At 59.0% G+C, this 20,399-nt stretch overlaps 1 long non-coding RNA gene across 1 annotated transcript; it reads right to left on the bottom strand.

Annotated features, from left to right (window-relative positions):
- Window positions 1-2,580: 2,580 nt before the first annotated feature.
- Window positions 2,581-12,138, bottom strand: LOC134476566 (uncharacterized). Its single transcript, XR_010048368.1, has 2 exons — window positions 10,221-12,138; window positions 2,581-7,693 (listed from the first exon to the last, which is right to left on the bottom strand). It is a non-coding gene; the product is annotated as an uncharacterized LOC134476566 (long non-coding RNA).
- Window positions 12,139-20,399: the final 8,261 nt, after the last annotated feature.

The following is a 20,399-nucleotide window of genomic DNA, read 5'->3' as shown; positions in this document are numbered from 1 at the left end:
ACCCTGGGGTGGATCCTTTCATGTCCCGTGCTCCTCAAGGACCCTGGCCACACCCAGCACAAAGATGCAGCCCCCTGGAGGGTAACCTCAGCTCCCAGCATGTCTTGGGGGTCTTGACTGTCCAGTCAACGGCACATGCACTGCTGCAGCCCCTCGGGAGGTCACCGGAGAATGGATGACTCAACCCAACCACTTGAGGAACTGCAGTCCCAGCAAGGGACATGCTGCCCAGCCTGTGCTCCGAATGGGGTCTCCAATCCCAGCTGGCAGTCGAAGCTGGAGGTCAGCCGGAGCTGGGGTCTTTGAAGTAGGTTTAATTCTTTGTGCGTGGAAAGGACCCCATCCCCACTCCAGGCAAGCTGGCCATCCCAGCTCCTTCCCAGAGCAGCTTCTGAGGTGACATTTAACTGGGCCAGGTTAGCACACTTTGTAAGGAAAGAACTGAGAAATAAAATCAGTAAGAAAAGAAAGCAGAGCTCCTGGGTCCCTTTCTTCTCGTGCTCAGTGCTAAAACTCCCATGCGTGACCGTCTGAAGATCACCTGTGGTCACCTAATGGCCAGAAGCAATGAGAAACAGGCAAGACCTCTACACCCAGAATCACATTCAGGGTCTTCCAAAGCTGGGCACGAATGTAGTCATTGAAAAAGAATAAAACAAAACAAAATAAAGAAATAAAACCCTTTTCCCCTGTGCAGACAGTCTTCCTTCCCACTGGAGGGGTTCGTCTCCTAATTTCCCCAGCCGATGAGTCACCAGAGAGTCAAAGGTCAGTGACTAGAAGATGAGTGCTTTCATTAGAAAAGGACTCTTGGAGCTGAGGACTTAGCTCAGTCGCATAAGCGCTGCCTGGCAAGCACGAGGCTATGAGTTCGATCCCTGGTACGGAAAAAAAGAAAAAAAGAAGAATCTCACAAGCCAAGGATCAAATCCAGGCTCTCTGCCGCTGATCACAGGCCCAGCTCTTCCCTGGTGCTGCAATCCAGTCTGGAGGGACTGGGGGTTAGTGGAACTCTGACAGTGGCCAGGGCTGTAGCTCAGCAGCATAAGCGCCGGCCTGGTGAGCCCAATTTCTGAGTTCGATTTCTGATACCAAAAAAAAAAAAAAAAAAAAAACTGAAGATAAAGTGCCAACACTCCTCTCCAAGTCTCCACCTGTAGGGAGGAGACCTGGCCAGGGTTCCGCATCGAAGCATCCGGACAGGCGTGGGCACTGACCAGAAGTGGTGTCAGCAGCCATAGTGAGACCCCCCCACACACACCCTGTCCCTGCCACAGCCTGTGTTCCCGTCATCATCACCAGAATTGGAGCCTCCAGTGCCTCTCCCTGACTCAAGGCTCCCTAAGTGCCCCCATTCCATCAGACCCTGGTCACTGTCAGGCCCTGACCACAAAACATCCTCTTTGTCCATTCCAGTTTATTTGTTTGTTGTTGTTTGAGGCAGGGTCCCACTGTGTGGCCCAGGCTGCCCTTGAACTCATGGCAACCCTCCTGCCTCAGCCTCCCGAGCACTAGGATCACACTGGGCTGAGAATATGAAATTCAGAACTGTGATGACAAAGCCTGGTTACACGACTCCTGCACTGACAGAGACCAGGAGTCTCCCACAAGTGGCTGGGGGGCTGCTGCAGACGCCCTCTCTTCAGTCAGGGCCAGGAGGGGATACAGGGGCCCTGCTGCAGCCCCCAGGCACAGCCACCCCCTCCCTGACAGGGCCCAGGCACTGTCCACTGGGCTCAGGCCAGGCCAGCAGCAGTTCCATGCCCACTTTGCAGGGCTCCTCCTGCTGCCAGCCCACATCCTCTCCCTTCCTGCCTCTCCCCGGGCTCCTGGTTCTGCTCGCTCCTTCTTGGGAAGGACCAGGAAGGATCCCCAGATTCTCTGGAATCCGTCTCCATGCTGGGCTCGGTTCCACATGGCTGGTGTCATCTGGGGCATCGCCAGGAACTGGTGACGAGTCCAATCCAGAACCCAGGACTGGCACCCCAGCCCCACCAGGGTCTTCCCAGGCTTCCAGACCTCTCGGTTAAGCAACATCTTCGCTGCCAGGAGGCGGAGGGGAAGGCAGCGTGAAGTGGTCATTTACTGTGCGCCAGGCCTTCCTGTGCCTTGAGGCTGGACCTCGAGGTGGCCTGGTCTTGGCTGAGTTCGGGCACAGACACGAGAGGACAGAGCTCCCTCAGGCATGGACTCAGGCGACCGGGGAGCGGGGAGGGCGACGTGGGGAGCAGGGAGACCAAAAGGGCTCCGCTCTGACCTCAACTGCCCAGGTCTCACATGGGGCTCTTTGCTTCCGGAACCTTGTTGCGGCTCCCCCTGCGCCGGCAGTCCCACCTCACCCCGGGCCTCACCAAGGGCCTCGCCAGTGTTCCTGGGGGAGCAGACAGGCCCAGATCTCACTATGTCACACAGCAGCTGCACCCCCTGTGGGTCCCAAAGCCTAATCCTGACCTGGAACCCTGGCAGTCAGGCTGGCTGTGCCCCCCCCCCTCCGAGGTCCTCCTCCACATCCCCATCAAGGCCCTGCAATCCCCAGGCCAGGCTCCCTGAGCTGTGACCCCGCCACAGCCAGTGTTTCCCTTTCTGTGTCTTTTTGAGACAGGGTCTCACCATGCAGTTCAGGCTGGCTTAGAGCTCACTTTGTAGACCAGGCTGGCCTTGAACTCACAACGATCCTCCTGCCTCAGCCTCCTGAGTGCTGGGATGACAAGTGTGTGCCACCATGCCTGGCTGGAAGAATTTAAGTTTTTTGCCAAAGGCTTTTCCCTCTTTTTTAGAGAAGAGAGCCCCTGTCTGTCCAAAGGTCTGGCGACTGCCGTTCCTCACTTCTGTGCGTTTCCAGCCTCCCTGCTGCCGGATGGGAGGCACAGAGCATTGGAAGGAAGCAGGACAGGCTTATGTGGCCACATCTTGGCCACGGTGTGGAAGCATCTCAAGCACAGAGAGAGATGCTGCCAGCTTCGGTCGGGCCTTGAAGGAGACGCCCCGCATGTTCCCCAAATTCTCTTCTTGGGGCTGCCTCAGAGTCGGAAGCCAAGAGTTCTGGCAGCCTGGGCCCTCTGCCCCCTACAACGTGGGGAGGAGCTGAGGCCTCTTGGGCCAAAAGGCAGAGCAAAGGGAGCCAAACGTCCCCCATGCAGCCTGAGGGGACTGCAGGGCTGGTGGTGGGCGTCACCAACGGAAGGGGCGGAGCGAACACACCAGGCAGGGTTTGGATCCGGACTGCTTCTGCCTGCTGCCGCCAGACCCCGGGCTCTGGGCCAATAGGTCCGTTTCTGCCCCCGCGTGGGACAGCAGCCGGGTCCTGGGCGATGCGTAGGCTCAGGAGCTCCCTGGGATAGTGGCTCCGTGTCCTGGCCAGGCGCTAAATGATCACAGGAACGGCTTTTTCCATTTTAATTCCCAGTCTGCGTTTCTTCCGAGGAGGCTTCCAGACCCAGAGCGGGCTGGGCTGAGTCGCTGTTGGGAAGTCTTCTGCGCTGGTCAGGACCACAAGCATGACCAGGGTGACCAAGTCCACCCTGTCACTGCTCCGTTCCAGGGGAGCAGCTGCCAGGCCGGGGAGCCGGCCAGGCAGCCTGATGGGTTCTGCCCCCACCCGGACAGGAAGGAAGGGACATCGAGGACAGGGAGGAAGGGTTGTGGCACCAGCCCACCTGGCCCCGCTGGGCCACACAGGACAGGGTCCCAATGGCCTGTGTCTTGGGCTGCACAGGGAGGGATGAAGCGGCAGCCACCTGCCCTACGGGGACAGGGCTGGGCTGCCAGTGCTCTGAGGGCCTGGTTAGCACTCTTGCCCAGGGGGGCCGGGCATGGCAGGAGGATAAAGGGATGCTCACAGAGGAGCCCGAGGCACCCACGGTGCTGATGCCACAAAGGTTGAAAGCATCTGGGGTTTCCAGGGCTCACACCTCACAGCACTGACTGCTCACTTCTGGGGCCCGTTCTCCCTTTCCGAGGCACCATCAGACCTCTCCGCTGCCGGGGGGGTGGGGAGCACCATGACACCCACTTCACAGACCAGGAACAAAGGCCCAGGAGGGCAGGGGTTTTGCCAGATGTGGGGCAGCCACATTCGTTGCTCCTCTTCCCAGGTCACTGCCACCCCCAGCCAGGCTGCCCCAGCCTCCGGCTTCTCTGCCCCAGTGACGTCTTCTCTCGCCGCCTGGATTCATCCCAGCACAATAGAAAACAGGCAGGAGAATCAACGAGAACTCGAGGAAAGAGGGACAGCACCATGTGGGGAGCAGAGCCTATACTTCAGTCCCATGGTGGGGTTGAGTTGGGCTGCAGGCAGTACCTCCAAACCTCAGGGGGACCCCTGCCCCCCCTCCAGGAGTCACACAACTGTTCCCTGGACTGCTCCCCCTTAGGCCCCAGAGCTGCTGTGATGTGTGCACACGTGTGTGTGCCTTGCGTGTAGGATCACCCCCCAGAGCTGGGGGGGCTCCTGCATCTGCACCTGCACCTGCACCTGCACCTGCAGGAGGCCCCGGGTCCAGGCAGGGAGCTGCAGTGGAAGCGGTGAGGCCTGCAGGGACCAGCAGCCGCTCCCGGGCCCAGTGCTGTCTAGCACTGGGTGGAGGAGCAGCGGGAACATGGGGTCACCCTTACCTGGGGGCGGCGTTTCAAGACGTCTGAGCTTTCTCCTGCAATCGTGTTAAGCACTGGACCAGCTCGGAGCTGGGAGCTGGCGGGAGGAGTAGCCTCGGGAAGAGGAGTCCCTGGGGTGACCCAGAGGCCCCTCTTCTTTGTCCGGCCACTGCACAGTCAGCAACCCTCCACCCCGGACCAGAACTTCGCCAGAGCAGCACACACACCTGTGTCTGAGATCCTGGGGCCACAGCATCTCAGAAAGGCCCGGTGACCAAGTGAAAGGATGGGGCACAATCACTGCAACCACTGCTGGGGAAAGTGGTTTAGAACGCAGGGATCCTGGATCTCTGGGAAGTTCCACTTCCTATTTTTAGATCAGAGCTAACTGTGGGCAACTGAGACCCCAGAAGCCACAGCTGCAGATGGGGGTGGCTCTTTCCTGCCCCCCAGGGGAGCGAAGGCTCAAGGCCCTGAGGGGCTACAGGAGCCGGAGCAGGCAGGGATTCAATCCTCCCCTGCCCTTCCCTGCAGGCAGCTGCAGGGTGGAAGGAATCACTCATGCTGGAGAGGCTGTGGCCAGGCTGGGGGGCCATCGCACCCTCCCCCCACAGCAAGGATGTGAGAGCTTGTTTCTCATCTCCCCTGCATATCCCCCGCAGCTCCTGTGTCAAATTCCGGGGCCTCCCCCGTCTGCCCCCCTCTCCTCTCTGAGACAAGAGTTTCCATTGTGGAGAAGAAAAGAAATGCACACTAAGCCGGGTTCCATGACCTCATCCTTCGCTGCCACTTGGGGCAGGGTGTGGGGCTGGCTCGGGCCATGCTGTCCTTCCAGGGTCAGGGGCCCTGGGACTCTGGCAGGACCGGCAAGCCAGGGCCAGTCATCCCCTCCTCAGTGGCCACAGAACAGGCACCTGTGAGCTGTCTCCTAGGCCATTGCCTCCCTGCCCTGTCTGGGGGTTGCTGGTCCAGGATACAGTGCAGGTGCCAAGGTGGCGCCCAGGTCCTCCTTCCCTCCAGCTCAGCATCCCATCAGCACCGGCCACAGCAGCGGAGTTCTGCCCCAGTCACCTTCCCCTGCAGGACTGGGAAGGAGGCTGGGTCTGGCTCCTGTGTCAGAGGTGTCCGTCCATGGCTGGCTCATGGCTTCTGGGCCTATGGCTTGGCAGCTCTGTACATCGAGCATGGAGGACAGATGGGAGGAAAAGCTTCCCACTAGGTTCTGGGGAAAACAGGAGCCAGAATAAAGAGCTCTCACCAGGCGGTGATAAAGAGAGAATCCGGTCAAGATGGGGGTGAGAACCTTGAGACGTCTCTCCAAGGATGACAGGCCCTGCACTGTGATGTGTTCACCACTGCCGGTCAACAGAAGCCACAAACTGAGGCCATGGTGACTGCTATGGAGCATATGCCGAGAGGCTGCGATGCCACAGGAGGGAGGAGGGCAAGAAGGAGGAGGAGGAGGAGCAGTGTACACCTTGCCGGCAGGCCTGTGAACTGGGGTCAAAGCCTGGTGGTTCCTCAGACTTGTTCATCACCCTGAGATCCATTTCTCAGTCTATCCCCAAGGAAAATGAAAACACGTCTATCCCAAAACTTGTACCAGAGCTAAGCGCAGTGGTGCACACCAGTCATCCCGGCACTCAGGAGCTGAGGCAGGAAGATCTTCATGAGTTTAAGGCCAATATGAACTACAAGTGAGCCCAAGGCCAGCTTGAACAGCATAGCAGGTCCCTGTCTCAAATTAGACAAAAAAAAAAAAAAAAAGAAAGAAAGAAAGGAGAGAATGTGAATGGGAGCCAGGTAGGATAGTGCTCACCTGTGATCTCAGCACTCGGGAGGCTGAGGCAGGAGGATCATTACAAGTTCAAGATCAGTCTGGTCTACAAAGTGACCCCCAGGCCAGCCTGAACTGCATAGACCCTGTCTCAAAAAGACAAACAAACAAAACAACAACAACAACAAAAAGAATGCATACGGCCTTGATTCCTGGCAGACAGGAGGTAGAAACAGCTCAGATCTGATGAGCAGAGAGACGAGCATGTCGGAGGGTGCCGTGGGGTGTCATGTGCTCGTAGGATGGGATGAAGGACTGATCTCTGCCACGGGGTGGCTGACCCTAGAAACTGCCGGGAGACAGAACCTAGGCCCCAAAGTCTCCTGCCCAATGGCTCCTGGGTCGGCAGATCCCTGGGACGTGTGGTAGGGACCCAGACACACTCATGCGGGGGCCATAAGGTCCAGCTCGATGGTGTTCACAGCAGGGAGTGACACTGGCTCACACAGTGACCACAGGGGATGTCACAGGACTGTGCTCGCTAAAAGCTGGCAGTGAATCCTAAATGAATTCTACCTCAGGGGAAACACCCTGAAACTATGAGAACCGAGTGTTTGCTGAGTCTCTTAATCCTCTTTTGTTTTTATGTATTTCTGTTTTTTTTTTTTTTCAGAGGCTGGGTCTCAGTATGCAGTGCAGGCTGGCCTTGAACTCACTATGGAGCCCAGGCTGACTCTAGACTCCAATGATCCTCCTGCCTCAGCCTCCCATTGCTGGGGTGACAGGTGTGTGCCACCACGTCCAGCTCTGCTATGGGTCTGAGCTGCAGCCTGGAAAGAGGAATGGGTGGGGGGCTGTCCTGTGACACCTGTGACTTGGGCCACAAAGCTGGCCACAGGATAGGGCCGGGACGCCAGGCACCTTGCAGTGTGGACAGGGCCGGCCCTACCAACCAGCCTCAGCCCACAGTGCGGCCCTGGGCATGGAAGACAAGCCAGGGGCCCCGAGAGGGCGAGAGTGGCCCCATCTGCTGAGAATGAACCTCTCCACCACAAGCAGAACCCTGTAAAGTGCACCCAGCCCAGGAGAGGCGAAGCCTGAACCTCTACCATTACGTCAGCCAGGCCAGACCGCTGGGGACTTCGCATCACTCTGCGCTCAAGGACGGAGGGATGGCGGCACAGGGCTCCTGGGCCGGAAGGGCGATTACGGAGGAAGGAGTGGTTTGTGTCACATCACATGGAGCAGTCCGGCAGCCCCTGCAGACATCTGTCAGTCCTGCATCGTCTGCCGCAGACTTCCGGAGCTGTCGGGAGTGGAGGTCTGGAAAGACAGACGGAGCTCCAGGTGGCTTGGGGCTGATGGCAGGGGGGGCGGGGGTGGCAGGGCATGGAGGGGGCCCAGGCTCTGGGCGTCCTCACCTGGCGAGTGCCTAACATAACCACGATCCACTCTCTAAGCTCTGGGCCTCAGTTTCCCCCAGGTCAGAGCTGGTGGAGGTGATCTCCAAAGAGCCATCTTTTTTCTCTTTTGGTGTCGGGAATTGAACTCAGGACCCCGCCTTTGCGGGGCAGGTGCTTATACCACTGTGCTTTCCCCAGAACCCAGTTCCATCAGTTTTACATACAGAGGTGTTCGTATGATCCTCCCCTGCTTGTGACCCCAGCAATCAGGAGGCTGAAGCAGGAAGGTTACCACAGGCTTGGGGCGAGCCCAAGTTTCGTCTGAGTTGGAGGTCAGCCTGGGCTGTACACCAAGATCCTTTTCAAAGGACAAAACAGCCAGCAGTGTGATCTCCCAGCCACTGGTGCTGCTGGTATCCCCGTGTCCCTAGCCTCTGGCAGGCCTTTCCTGAACATTCGCACACCTTCTGGGCACTGAGCCCGGCTGCCCAGGTTCTCAGCCCCGGTGCAGATAGGGAAACAGTCTGCTCCAGCCTGCGGAGGACCCCAGGATTTGGTGTGCTCCCCGAGGCTCTGCCTCCCCGCACTTTGGAGAGAGCAGGTCTGCAAGGGCTGAGCAGCTGCAGTCCAGATGTGGAGCCATGGAGGCAGGGGCGGGGACCCCTCCTGCTCCTCCTGGAAGACAGATGGCCCGGGGCCTGGCAGGGGCCCAGCTTTTCCTCCTGGCAGCCGTGTCTCAGGCATCAGGTCGGAGGGCAGGATGCAGGTCTCAGCCCCCCAGCTACCCGTACATACGGAGCCCCAGTCCCTGCCTGGGCAGCGCTAAACCCACGTGACATGGCCACACTCGTGCCTTGCACCCACATGGCTCTGCCCCACACATGCACACAGGTGTGCACCGTCAGGCAGCCTCGAGCTTTCTGGGGCAGGCGGGAGCAGCGTCCCCTGGCCCCACCATATTTCACCCACACCAGACGGCCGTTGTCAGGAGCGTGGCCGACTTCCTGGCTTCCTCCTGCTGCCCAATAAAGGGGCTTTGTGTCCTCTGAAGCCGGGGATGCACGGAGGGGACACAGGGATGAAGGGGCTGCATCCTGCACCTTGGCCCCAGGAAAGCTGCATGGCTCTGTCAGGAGCCCGGTTCTGCTGGGGGTGCCCCAGGCCAACCTCGAATCCCAAGCTCCACAGCCCCCACCACCCCAGCACCTGGCAACAGGAAGCCTCCTCCTCGGGGATGGCTCAGAGCTGCCCACCCTTCCCGAGGGACTCGTCTGCCCCAAGCTATACATCCTCAATGAGCAGGCGGCTGAGTGACCTCCAGGCTCCTCCAGGACACTGCGGGCAGAGCCCCAGGCTCCTGCTGACTCCCTGCCAGGTACATCTGTGGAGAGACCGCTGTCCCAAGGGCCACGGGGTCAGTGTCCAGCATCCCTGAGGAGCGAGATTGATTTAGTGGCTGCGTAGCTGTCAGCAGCACACACAGGGCGGGAAAGGATGGAGGCTCTGCTCTCAGGAAACAGATCTGACTCAGCTTCCTCCAACCCAGCTCCATCACCATCTGACAAAGCGAGTGACAGCAGGATGGACCCAGAGGCCAGGGCCCCTCCTCCGCCTCCACTGGCTCCAGCGCCCTGAGGCTTCTCCACCATGCAGAGCCATCAGAAGCAAACCACCAAGCATCCTTGGTCCCCAGACACCTGGGCCCCAGGATCCCTAGTCCTACAAAGCCAGGTTTAAATCATCTTTGGAAACATAAACCAAAGCATCCCTGGAGTCCTGGGGAGACCACAGCGAGTCACCGCTTCATTGCCACCTCAGGAGCTCTGGGGAGACCGGATTTGCCCCCATTCTCTCCCTCATGCAGAAACCTCCGGGCACTGGGGGCACCAGCAGAAGCCCAGAGTCAGGGGGCGCCCTGCCCGGGCTTCCTGAACCCGCCAAGCCCTCAGCCTTCCCGGGGCTCTGGATCGGAGCCTAGGCGTGGGTCCTGCTCTGGGACAGCCAGGCTGAGCCCACAGCCCAGTCGGCCAGATGAGGGGCAGTGAGGTCATGTCTCCCGCTCAGTCAGCGTCCAGCCTGGATGTCACCACCCAGGCGGTGTCAGAGTACGGCTTCTTATCTGGGGAACTCGGAAGCTGGCAGGGCTGTCAGGTCTTGGTGAGAGGGCTGAGACTTCGCCAGGCTTCATATGGGGCCCAGGGATGGCAGAGGGATCACAAATCACTTCCCCTGGGCCCCAGGGTAGGGTCCTCTCAGGACAGGTCCCCAGACCTGGAGGGCTCTGACAGACCCTGAATTAGGCCATCTGATCAGCCCTGACACGGTCCCCAGATATAGGCCGGGCTCATTGGAGCTGAGAAACCAAGAAATATCACTAATTTGTTCCCCATTCATCCACTCAGGCATCCACCCACCCATCCACCCACCCATCATCCATAACTACCTACCGAGTAGTTTGTTTTGTTCTGGGCTACAAAAAATAGCCAGAGAGACATAGGCTTTCCCTTTCTTCCAGCACGGAAAGTAGACCACAAATGAACAATTGAAGAGACGAGAATTCTAAATTGAACTTCTGGCCCTGAAGGCAAGCAGACAGATAAAAGTCGGCAGCCCTGTGGGTGACGGAAGTGGCCTAGCAGCTGTGGAAAGCGGCATGGATCTGACATGGTCTGGGTTTTTGTTTCTTTCATTGTTTGTTTGAGACAGTCTTGCTATGCAGTTCAGGCTGGCCTTGAATCCATGGCGATCCTCCTGCCTCAGCCTTCCAAGTGGTGGGATTATAGGCATGTGCCACCGTGCTTAGCTGGGGTGTTCTTTTTTTTTTTTGTCTTTTTCATTTTTATTAGTACCGGAGATCGAACTCACGACCTTGCTTGCGAGGCAGGTGTTTATGCCACTGAGCCAAATCCCCAGCCCCTAGCTGGGGTGTTCTTGAGGGTGTTTCAGACATGCTCGGGGGCTCATGATGCAGAGTACCACCCGCTCCTCCTGCAAACACCTCCCCTAGGGGAGAGAAGCAAGGCTCTGGTTCCCTTCCCCTGGGACTGTGTCATCTGGGGTCCGTGCACGACGCCCATGTGGAATTGGTGGTGTCAGGAGCCCCTGGGTGCTGGTGGGGAGCAGACTCTCTTCCCCAGCAGCTCCCCCTCTGTGCCACCTTTGCACTCTGTCAGAGTGCAGAACCCTCACGCTGCCAGGGTGCAGGCTGGGAATTCCTAGTGCTGTGCCCAGCCTGGGCTCTGTCAGGGCCTCGTGGGTGGCCTGGCTTCCCCTCAGAGACACCAAGGATTTTTACTGACTCCCGAGTAGCTGCTGCTACACCGTGGACCCAGCCTTGGTCACCAAACGCAGATGCCAGAGAGACGCCAAGTCTGGAGGGTGCAGGGCGTCTTGAACCCTGAGGGTGCCTTCCTGTTGCCACCTTCTGCTCTCTTCCTGGGCTTGTTCCCTGGGAGGAAGCCACAGTCTGCACAAGGGAGGCGCTTTCCTGTGGGCTTTGGGGTGGTGAGCACGGTCCCTGACACCCGGCGTCAGCCCCGTGGGAAGCTCAGAATGAGCCAGCACTGTGGTGCCACCTGTCAGCCTGGCTCTCAGAAGGCTGAGGCAGGAGGATTGCAAGTTTGAGCCCATTCTATGCAATTTAGTGGTGGAGCGGCTCTGAAGAGCAAGGAGGGAGAGTCCGTGAGGATGAAGTTTCTCTTCCACCACACATTTGAGCCAACAGCCCTTGTCACAGGTGCTGGCGGGGGTCAGGGAGAGATGCAGCCACCCCAGTTCTAAGATCCAGGTCCCCACTGACCGGCGAGACTGCCGCACACCAGACCCTCCTGGCCTGGGATGTTGTCCTCTTCTGAATTATTTCCTTGGGACCAATTCAAACCCTTTCTCCAACTCTGCGCTGTCAGATCCAAGAAAAGCAGGCGGCAATAAATTGGCCGGTGGAGGCTGGGCCGGCAGCACAGCCCCCACACTCCAGAAGCTGCAGGGGTGGCAGAGAGCCAGCAATGATGTCACCTCAAGGGACAGGTCCAGCGCTCAGCAAGGAGGGGCTCTTCCTCTCTCCAGACCTCAGGAGCTCTTCCTCTCTCCAGACCTCAGGAGAAGCAGCCTGCAGCGGCTGCACAGGCCAGGGCCACAGGTGGGGCCACAGGCGGGCCAAGGTCCTTCGGCTCGGCTCCCTGCAGCCTGCAACCCTCGAGCCATTTTCCCAAAAGACAGATTTCTCTCCCCCGCTAAAAAAAAAAAAAAAAATCAGCCGCCCACCCAGTTACGTGGGCCCAAGCCCAAAAGCCAAGTGCTCCCCACCCAAAACTGTTGGAGCCACAACAAGGGGGAAATTCCACACCAGGACGCTGTGTTCCATGGCCAAATTATTTAGAACACAAAGGTGCCTTAAGCCAGGCACAGCAGCACACACCTCAAACCTGGGTCACTGTGGAGGCTGAGGCAGGAGGATCTCAAGTTCAATCTGCCTCAAAGGGGCCAGGGAGGAGCTCAGTGTAGGGTAAGGAGTGGGTGAGGCCCTGAGTGGACCCCAGAACCCAAAGAAACCAAACAGAAAATCCCTCCTGGCTGTGTGTACGAGGTGCACAGGAGACTGATGACTCCCACTTGGCCCCTCTACACACAGCTATTCCCGCACATCCGGTGCCTGCACCTCAGGTTAGGATCTGTCATCTGTGGGCGAGTTCCCCATGTTTTCCCAGGGAGGTGCTGACAGCTTTCCTTAGACCCCAGCGGCCTTAACTTGGAAACAGAAGGAGGGATACAGGAGCAAGTGCAGTGGGGGGGGCAAGGTCCCAGGTGCCCAGGGAAGGGGGAGGAGTGAGGCTATGGGTCTGGTGCTGTCCCAGCCCAGCATCCTCAGCGCAGGAAGAGGGGAGGCCTGGCCGTTGCAGGTCCCTGGAGCAGCCTGGGGGGGGGGGTGTCCCTGAGGAGCTCTCTGTTGGCTGCCCTCTGCACTTTGCAGACAGGGAAACTGAGGGCCACAGGACTCCCAGCTCCCATCACCCTCTGGGAAAGGTGAAAAGTACACCTTTACCTCAAGATCTCGGGGTACCCATCTCTCTGCATCCCACCCAGAGCCCAAGACCCTGGCCTGGTGGGCAGGACACCTGCCGTGGTGACCCCGGCCAGGGGCCAAGCCCCTGTAGGCCGAGTCCAGGGTGCCTCACCTTCCCAGGAGGGAATTTCAGCTCTGTGCATTTTTGATCCATTCTTATTTTTCCAGAATCTTAGCAAATGCCTCCTCCCAGATCCACTCTGGCCAGAACAATGACTGTGATGGGCTGAGGGGCAATGCTGGCTGAGAGGCCAGGGTCACACACGGCTTCACACTGCCCGGTCCATGAGGGTCGGGTTTAGGTCCCAGCCTGCTGCTCAGGTGCTTCTGGGTTTGGTTCTTGCACAAACCTCCACTGTCTGAAGTCAGGGTCTTGCCTGGGCTCAGTGCCCATAAACCAGCTGCCCCACCCCATCTGGGACCCGTCCCAAGGGCAGAAGGGGGTGAGGGAAGCAGGCCGCACCTGGAGCTCACAGGGCAGAGTGTGTCCTTTTCTGTTGTTTCTTCGGTGTTTTGAGACAGGGTCTCACTGTGTAGCTCAGGTTGACCTGGAACTCACTGCGATCCTCCTGCCTCAGCCTCCTAAGTGGCAGGTGGCTGTCCACCACCACACCTGGCTTTGAATTCCTTTCCTGGAGCCCTGGTGAGGCGGAGGCCGCTCCCGCCAGGCCAGGCCTGTGTGCCCTCTGCTCCCCACTGTGGTGCTGCAAGGGCGCTGCTGTGCCCCTTCCACAGAGAAGGAAGCCAGCGCCCAGGACCCAGCACCTCGCCCAGGCTGAGCTCCCACCTGTGAGCGCAGCGAGGCAGGCAGCAGGCTTCCCAAGGGGACAAAGGGACAGGGCCCGTGGCGCCCTCGGCAACCCATCGGGCTGTGACCATCCCCGCCAGGGACATCGGCTGTGGGGTGCCTGCACTCTCCAAGGTGTCAGTGGCCAGGACTTGAGGGGCGACTCAGGGTGACCATAACGCCCTCCCAGCTGCAGGGCTGGAGCAAAGTGAAAGACATGGTGGGCAGGGTCCCCAGAACCCATCACTGCCTGGTCCTGTTCAGTGAGCAGCCTGGTGCCCCTGCTAGGCCCTGGACATGGGGAGGGGACCATGAGGGCACTGTGACTGCCTAGCAGGGACAAGTCCGCAGGGTGTCATGAGGACCACTGTGGCAACACTGTCTCCTCTTCTGAGAAACACAGCCTGGTCACCCCCACCGAGACCTGAGGAGTGGACTGGGTGTGGTGAACCCACGTCCTGGGAGGCTGAGGCAGAAGAGCTGCAGGTGCGAAGCCAGCCTGGGTGATGCTGGGAGACCCTGTCTCTGGAGACGGCACCCTGGATCCAACTCCCAGAGCAACCCTTTGGGTGCATCAGATACCCCGAGCTGAGAACAGTGAGCCAGGGAGCACAGAAAACAGCGATGTTGCCCCCATCTGGGGCGATCTGGGCGGGCTTCTCGCAGGTAGCAGCTGGGGTAAGAACCAGGAGTGGTGTCCCCCAAGGGTGCGGAGCTTAGAGCTCAGAGCCTGGGGACGGCGGGGCCCTACAGAGGCTCAGAGAGGGGCAGAGGGCGGAGGCAGTGGTACGGGGTGGGGCGCGGGGACCACACGCGGGAGCAGCGCTGAGCTCATGTGTTATGGCTGCATCGGGTGCGGAGACGCAGCTGAGCTGGTGATGCAGCCTCCAGGAATGCGGCCCCCCCCTCGCGGCTCCTACTCCCCCCACCCCCGCCTGACCCGCGTGACCCGGGTGCGCAGCCAGGAAGCCTCATCCGCCTGGAATCCGTGGAAGCAACGTGCAGGCCTGCACACCCGCGGGGGTCCCTGCCGCCCAAGAGCCCGCTGCACGGAGACTATTGAGCGCCTCTGCCCCCCACCCCGGCCTCGCTGTGAACTGGCACCATGCACTTATCTGTGTTTGCTTAAGCCACGTTCAGTGCGCGGTGAAATTAATTTGGTTTAGTTTTAATTTCCTCCCCCAGCAAGGGGAATTCGGAGGGCTTCTCACGTGGGCTGGGGCACCCAAGTCCCATACCCCATAGCCTGCTGCTCTACGTGGTAGCAGTCGTGGTAGCCATCGGGGGATAAGGGCTCTGCCAGGAGCCTGCCTCGGGGAGACTGAGAAAAGAGAAGGCAAGCTGGGGATGGAGACTGAGCACAGCACCCAGGCTGTCCAAGCACCTAAAAAAGCAGCAGAAGCACCAGGTGAGGTGGCACACGCCTGGAACCCAGCACCCAGGAGGCTGAGGCAGGAGGATCGCCAGGAGTTCCAGGTCAGTCAGGGCTACATAGTGAGTTCAAGGCCAGGAGCTACTGTTCTAGATTCAAGAAGGACCACGGCAAAGCCAAACAAGGTCTCACTGTGGAGCCCAGGCTGATCTCCAGCATGCCAAGATCCTTCTGCCTCACCCTCCCAAGCACTGGGAGGACAAGGATGAGCCACCACACCTGGTGAGGCTCCTCCTTCTGTCTCTAGCTAAAAAGCCATGGGAGCTGTGACCCTCTGACCCTCACGCTGCAGGTTACAGACCTGTGACTGAGGGTTCAGAACTTGAGATGAAAGAGGGGGGTGGGTACACTTCCCTCCAGGGCCAGGGCCAGGACCCAGGATCTCGTGCACAGACAGGATAATCGGGAAACTGGACCTGCCCCCACGACGTGCACAGCCACAAGCCGAGGTCTTTCTTAGACAGGCAGCCTAGCAGGCCCAGAATGCCCTGGGCCACATGAGGACAGCTGTCTGCTAAAGGCTTCTACCCTGTTCTTTTTGTTTTTCCTTTTTGGTTCTAGAGACTGAGCCCAGGCCCTTGGGGCAGAGCTATGTCTGTGACCCTTTCCTGATGATTCATATGAGACAGGGTCTCACTAAGTCATTCAATTACCCAGGCTGGGCTGGGACTCAGATCTCTGTGTCTTGGCCTCTGGAGGGTTAGGGTTAGATAGGCACCGCTGTTGCACAGAACACGAGTTTACAAGCCTGCGTGTACTCCAGGGTTAGCACCTGGCAGAGAAAGAGGATTTGAATGGGAAATCTGAGCGAAGCCAAATACAGGTGGAAGTTTAATTAGTTAAAGTTCTGGGTCCAACAGAACTACATTAGTTTTGTCAGATGCTAACGGGAAGGTAGGCCGGGTAAAGTCTATATGAGCTATCATTGCGACTTTTCCATAAATGTAAGATTATTCCAAAATTTAATTTAAAGTTTAATTTAAGTTTAATTTAATTTAAAGCATTCCAGGGTTGGCAGCACACACCTGTCATTCCAGCATTCAGGAGGCTGAAGCAGGAGGATCACTGTGAATTTGAGGCCAGCCTGGGCTACATAGCGAGATCTGTCTCAAAAAACAACAAAAAAAGTTTATTTTTAAAATCCAGTGACTGCAGCTGGCTTCCTGGCCCCACCCATTCCTCCTCACCCAGCACTATGGGCCATCATCTGCTCCCAGGAAGCTGAAGAGCCACTCCTGGGAGCCCCAGGCAGACAGGGAGTGTGGTCCCAGTCAGGGCTGAGCGTCAGATCACCCGGACCATGGGTCACTTGTCACCCAGAAAGTGCTCAGCATGGCCCCTCCGGGCTGTGGGCAAAGTGGCAGAGTGTGGGGAAGAGGGAGACGCAGGAGTCGGAGCTCAGGGGCAGTGCCCACTAGCAGGAGGCCCTGCAGGGGTGCAGAGGACCCAGAAATACACTGTCCCTCCCGGAGGGAGACAGGCAACTTCTCCCCAGAACAATGGTGGCAGCAGGAAAGGAGAAGGAACCAGCTGGGTCAGCAGGGCGGGGATGTCGGTGCCAGCAGCTGCAGCCCAGGGAAGAACAGATGGCCACGGACACGTGGCCACCAGAGGCCCTGCCACCCCACGGACCCTGAGCCATGGACACAGCCAGGAGGCCTCCTCCCTGCTCTGGTGGTCACCAGAGCCATGGGCCTGTGAGGGCCCTCAAGCGGTGAGCTTTACACGGCGCCACCCTTGCAGCTCCTGACCCTTCGGGGGGCACACGTGTGTGTACCCTGCATGCTGAGTGTGCTCCATCCTCCCAGGAGCTAGGGCAGGACCCCAGGAGTCGAGACACCTCTGGGGAGGGGCCAGAGGCTGTGCTGTCCCTGCCCCTCGTTCTGGTGGCTCTGGCGCGCAGCAGAGGTCAAGGGAAGGTGGGCTGTCCTAAGGCTCGGCCTGAGGGGTGGGGGGTTCGGGGTGTGGGGTGCAGGGGAGGCTGAAGCCCCCTGCACCCAGCTCAGAAGCTGAGCCGCTGGCGGGTGCTGGGACGCTTGGGCTGTGACCCGGCAGCCACAGGTAGCCCCTGACTAGGATCTCCACTCCTCCCCTTCCTGTCTCGAGTTTTCCTGCCCAGGAACCAGCCCCCAGACAGCTCTGAGGAAGTCTGCGGCTGCCTAATAGAACCTAACCGTCCTCGGGGACGCACAGTAATGACATCCTCCTTAAATAAAAGGGCTTAATGGAGACTTCCCAAATTCAAAAACCACATTTCCACCGGCGGCCTGGGAGGGAGCAGGTGCCCTGGGAAGCTGCGGGGAGTGGTGGTGGGAGGGGCTGCTCCCCCACGCCCAGCCAACAGGGTAAAGGGCTGTCACGAGTTCAGAATGGGGAGGGGACAGCAGGCCCCTGGCTGCACTCTCTCTCTCTGAGCCGCTGGTATGTCCCAGACGCACTGCCCAGAGGCACAGCGTCCATGCAGGACCTGTGGGACAGGGCGGCCTTGCAGGAGGGAAGGACCCTGCAAAGCAGCAGAGACCAGGGAGCACAAGTACACGCACCCACGCTGTGGGCCTGTGCTTATGAAGATGAGAACCCAGACACCGGGGTGTCACTGGGCTACAACGGCACCTGCCTCGTGAGTCTGAGGTCCTGAGTTCAATTCCTGGCTCAAAAAAAAAAAAGTGAAAAATTCAAATCTAATAAGATAAGACTTACAAACCCAGACCCAGTCCTTCTGGGTGTGAGGGAGCAGGCTGAGCCCCGGCCAGCGTCCCCCTGGACTTGGGGACCAGTGAACCCCTCGAAATGGAGAGACACAGGGACCAGGGTTACAGTCCCCACCCACCAGCCACCAGCCACCAGCCAAAGATAGAGGCCAGGACGGAGCTCCCCAGAGGCGGCAGCGTCGCCGGGCTTGCTGTGTGTAGCAGAAGAAGCGCTGCCCTCTCTGGTCTGTCCCCTCGCCTCCCTGGACGATCCGGTGCAAGGGGCCTTTCCCGCGGCTTTGCCAACACCGCCACCTGGTGGCAACGACACGCAACTACCGCCCTGGAGCCCTGGCGCGGTCAGGAGCCCGACCTCAGTTTACACTGAAAGAAAACCCAAAGCTGTATGGAGTCTGGGGCCTGAATTCACACTAGGCTCTGTCTTATGACTCCACACAGCCACCCCGTGTTTTTGCATTTTGGTTCTGCTACAAGGCCCAGTCTGGTCTCAAACTTGTGATTTTCCTCCCAGAGTTCTGGAAATTCAGGCCTGTGCTATCACACACAACTATTTGGTTTTCAATAAATAATCCTGCACTTTACAACACAGGATCCTCATTTTTACAAGTAAGAGCCTGTCCTGAGCATTATGGTGCACACCTGGAACCTGGAATCCCAGCTGCTGAGGAGGCTGAGGCAGGAGGATTGAACACTGGAGGGAGACAGACCCTTTCCCAAAGTGAAGACTGAAGGGGGCTGGGGCTCAGCTCAGGGGAACAGCAACCCTGGGCTCAGGGGAGCCCCAGCCTCTATCCTTGGCTGGTGGCTGGTGGGTGGCACTGTAATCCTGGTCCCTGTGTCTCTCCATTTCAGAGGGGTTCACTGGTCCCCAAGTCCAGGGGGACGCCGGCTGGGGCTCAGCTCAGGGGAACAGCAACCCTGGCAATGACTCAAAAGGCCATGTGGTAAAAACCGCCCCACCGAGGTCCCACTGAGCTGGGCAGGGGTGAACCCAAGTCCTCCACATACCTAACAACAGCCGTGCCCAGGGAACCCTGGGCCCATTTCCCAGACAGGAGACTGAGGCTCGGAGAGGGCGTCACACACAGGTGACACAGCCAGATGGAGCCACCAAAGCTGTGAGCCAGTGACAGGGTCCAGCTCGGGCTGTGTGTGGCCAGACTCTGTCCTCACAGGGCAGAGAGGACCCGGGGAGATCTGGGCTCCTAACCCAGCAGAGTGCCCTGAAGTCCCCGAACCACAGAGAGAAGCTGTGGCCTGTGATTCAGAGCGACCGGAGCCCAGTTCCCAGTTCGTGGGACCTCAGAGCCAGGGCCAGCTGTGGTGGTCAGCGGTTCCACAGGAAGGAAGAAGCTGTTTGCACAAAGCTGCCTGTGGCTCTCCTACAAGGCCACACATCTCTCAATGTCCCCAAGTTTCGCCACTCTGAGCCCGGCCCGGGACTGGCGGAGGGAGGGTGCACACTGTCACGACAGCTCACCATGAGGCACGAAGTCCCCGCGCCCCTGCCAACACCCTAAGGTGTAACCACTGTGGCCGGTTACTCTAGCTCATCCCAGGCTCCAATAGCAATGATGAGACAGGACACACAGCCACCGGACGGGGAGCTGACCAGCAAGAGGCTCTGCCCAAAGGCAGATCAAAGGACCAAGGGCAGCAGGACACCGGGGTGCACGCCCGTCCCCTCAGCACTCTGGGAGGCTGGGGCAGGAGAATCTCAAGATGCCACACGCAGCCCAGTGCAAGTGATGAAGGTGGAGTCAGGGAGGCAGCTGGTGTTGCATTTTCCCAGGCCAGCAACTGCATCTCCCGGCTGCCTCGGGATCCCAGATTTGTACCTGAACACCACTAACTCCTGTGTTCCCTCCCAGGGGCAGGCAGTTGAAGCTTCGCTGAGGCAGCATGCAGGCCAGGTACCTGGACGCCACAGGCCGCCCTCTTGACCCTCCCCTGCTCTCTGAGCAGGCTTCCTGCGCCAGCAGGGGGTGGCATCAGGAGGCCGCCATCCAGGGCACTGACATTTGGGCAGAGCAGCAGCTGAAGCGGGAAGGGCAGTGCCCCAGGTCGAGCCCTGGACGGATGCCGAAAGCCAGGTGGAAAGACCAGCTGTGAGACTGTGCGGCACCCAGGGACGCAGGCCGGTTCTTGGAGGGTTAAACGCTGCTCTGGCCAGTGCTCACGGTTGGTGGCTCCGGGCCAGGGGTCTCCCTTAACACCGAGGGCTCCACACTCTCCCTAATAGATTTTTCCCATTGATGGCCCCCTTTATTGACTGTCATTTCCTTTTCAGCAGGAGCTATTTTCTGGGTCACTGATCCAACCAACTTAAAAAGGGCCACATCGATCGGTTTTACTGGCGGGGCAGGAGAGGGGTGGACGGGGCTCCTTTGTTCCCCTCACATCCCACACCCCACTGACTTAAGGGGGATGGTTGGGGCCCTGAGGTGGTGGCCTTGGTGGGCTGTCGGGGACTTCCCTGCTGTGGTAGGGAAGAGTTCATTAACAGAAGAAGTCACAGGCTGCAGGGGCACACGCAGGCACACACGGTCACCCTGGCTACTCAGGAGGCTAGGGCAGGAGGATCTTGAGTTTGAGGCCAGCCTGGGCGACTTAGTGAGACTATGCTCAAAATAA

The sequence above is a fragment of the Cavia porcellus genome, unplaced genomic scaffold (genome assembly GCF_034190915.1).
Source record: "Cavia porcellus strain 051 isolate PalLab524CR breed Dunkin Hartley unplaced genomic scaffold, mCavPor4.1 scaffold_6, whole genome shotgun sequence".
NCBI classification, from domain to species: Eukaryota; Metazoa; Chordata; class Mammalia; order Rodentia; family Caviidae; genus Cavia; species Cavia porcellus.
The sequence above is the reverse complement of the archived record's forward strand: the minus strand, read 5'-3'. Positions and strand labels throughout refer to the sequence as shown.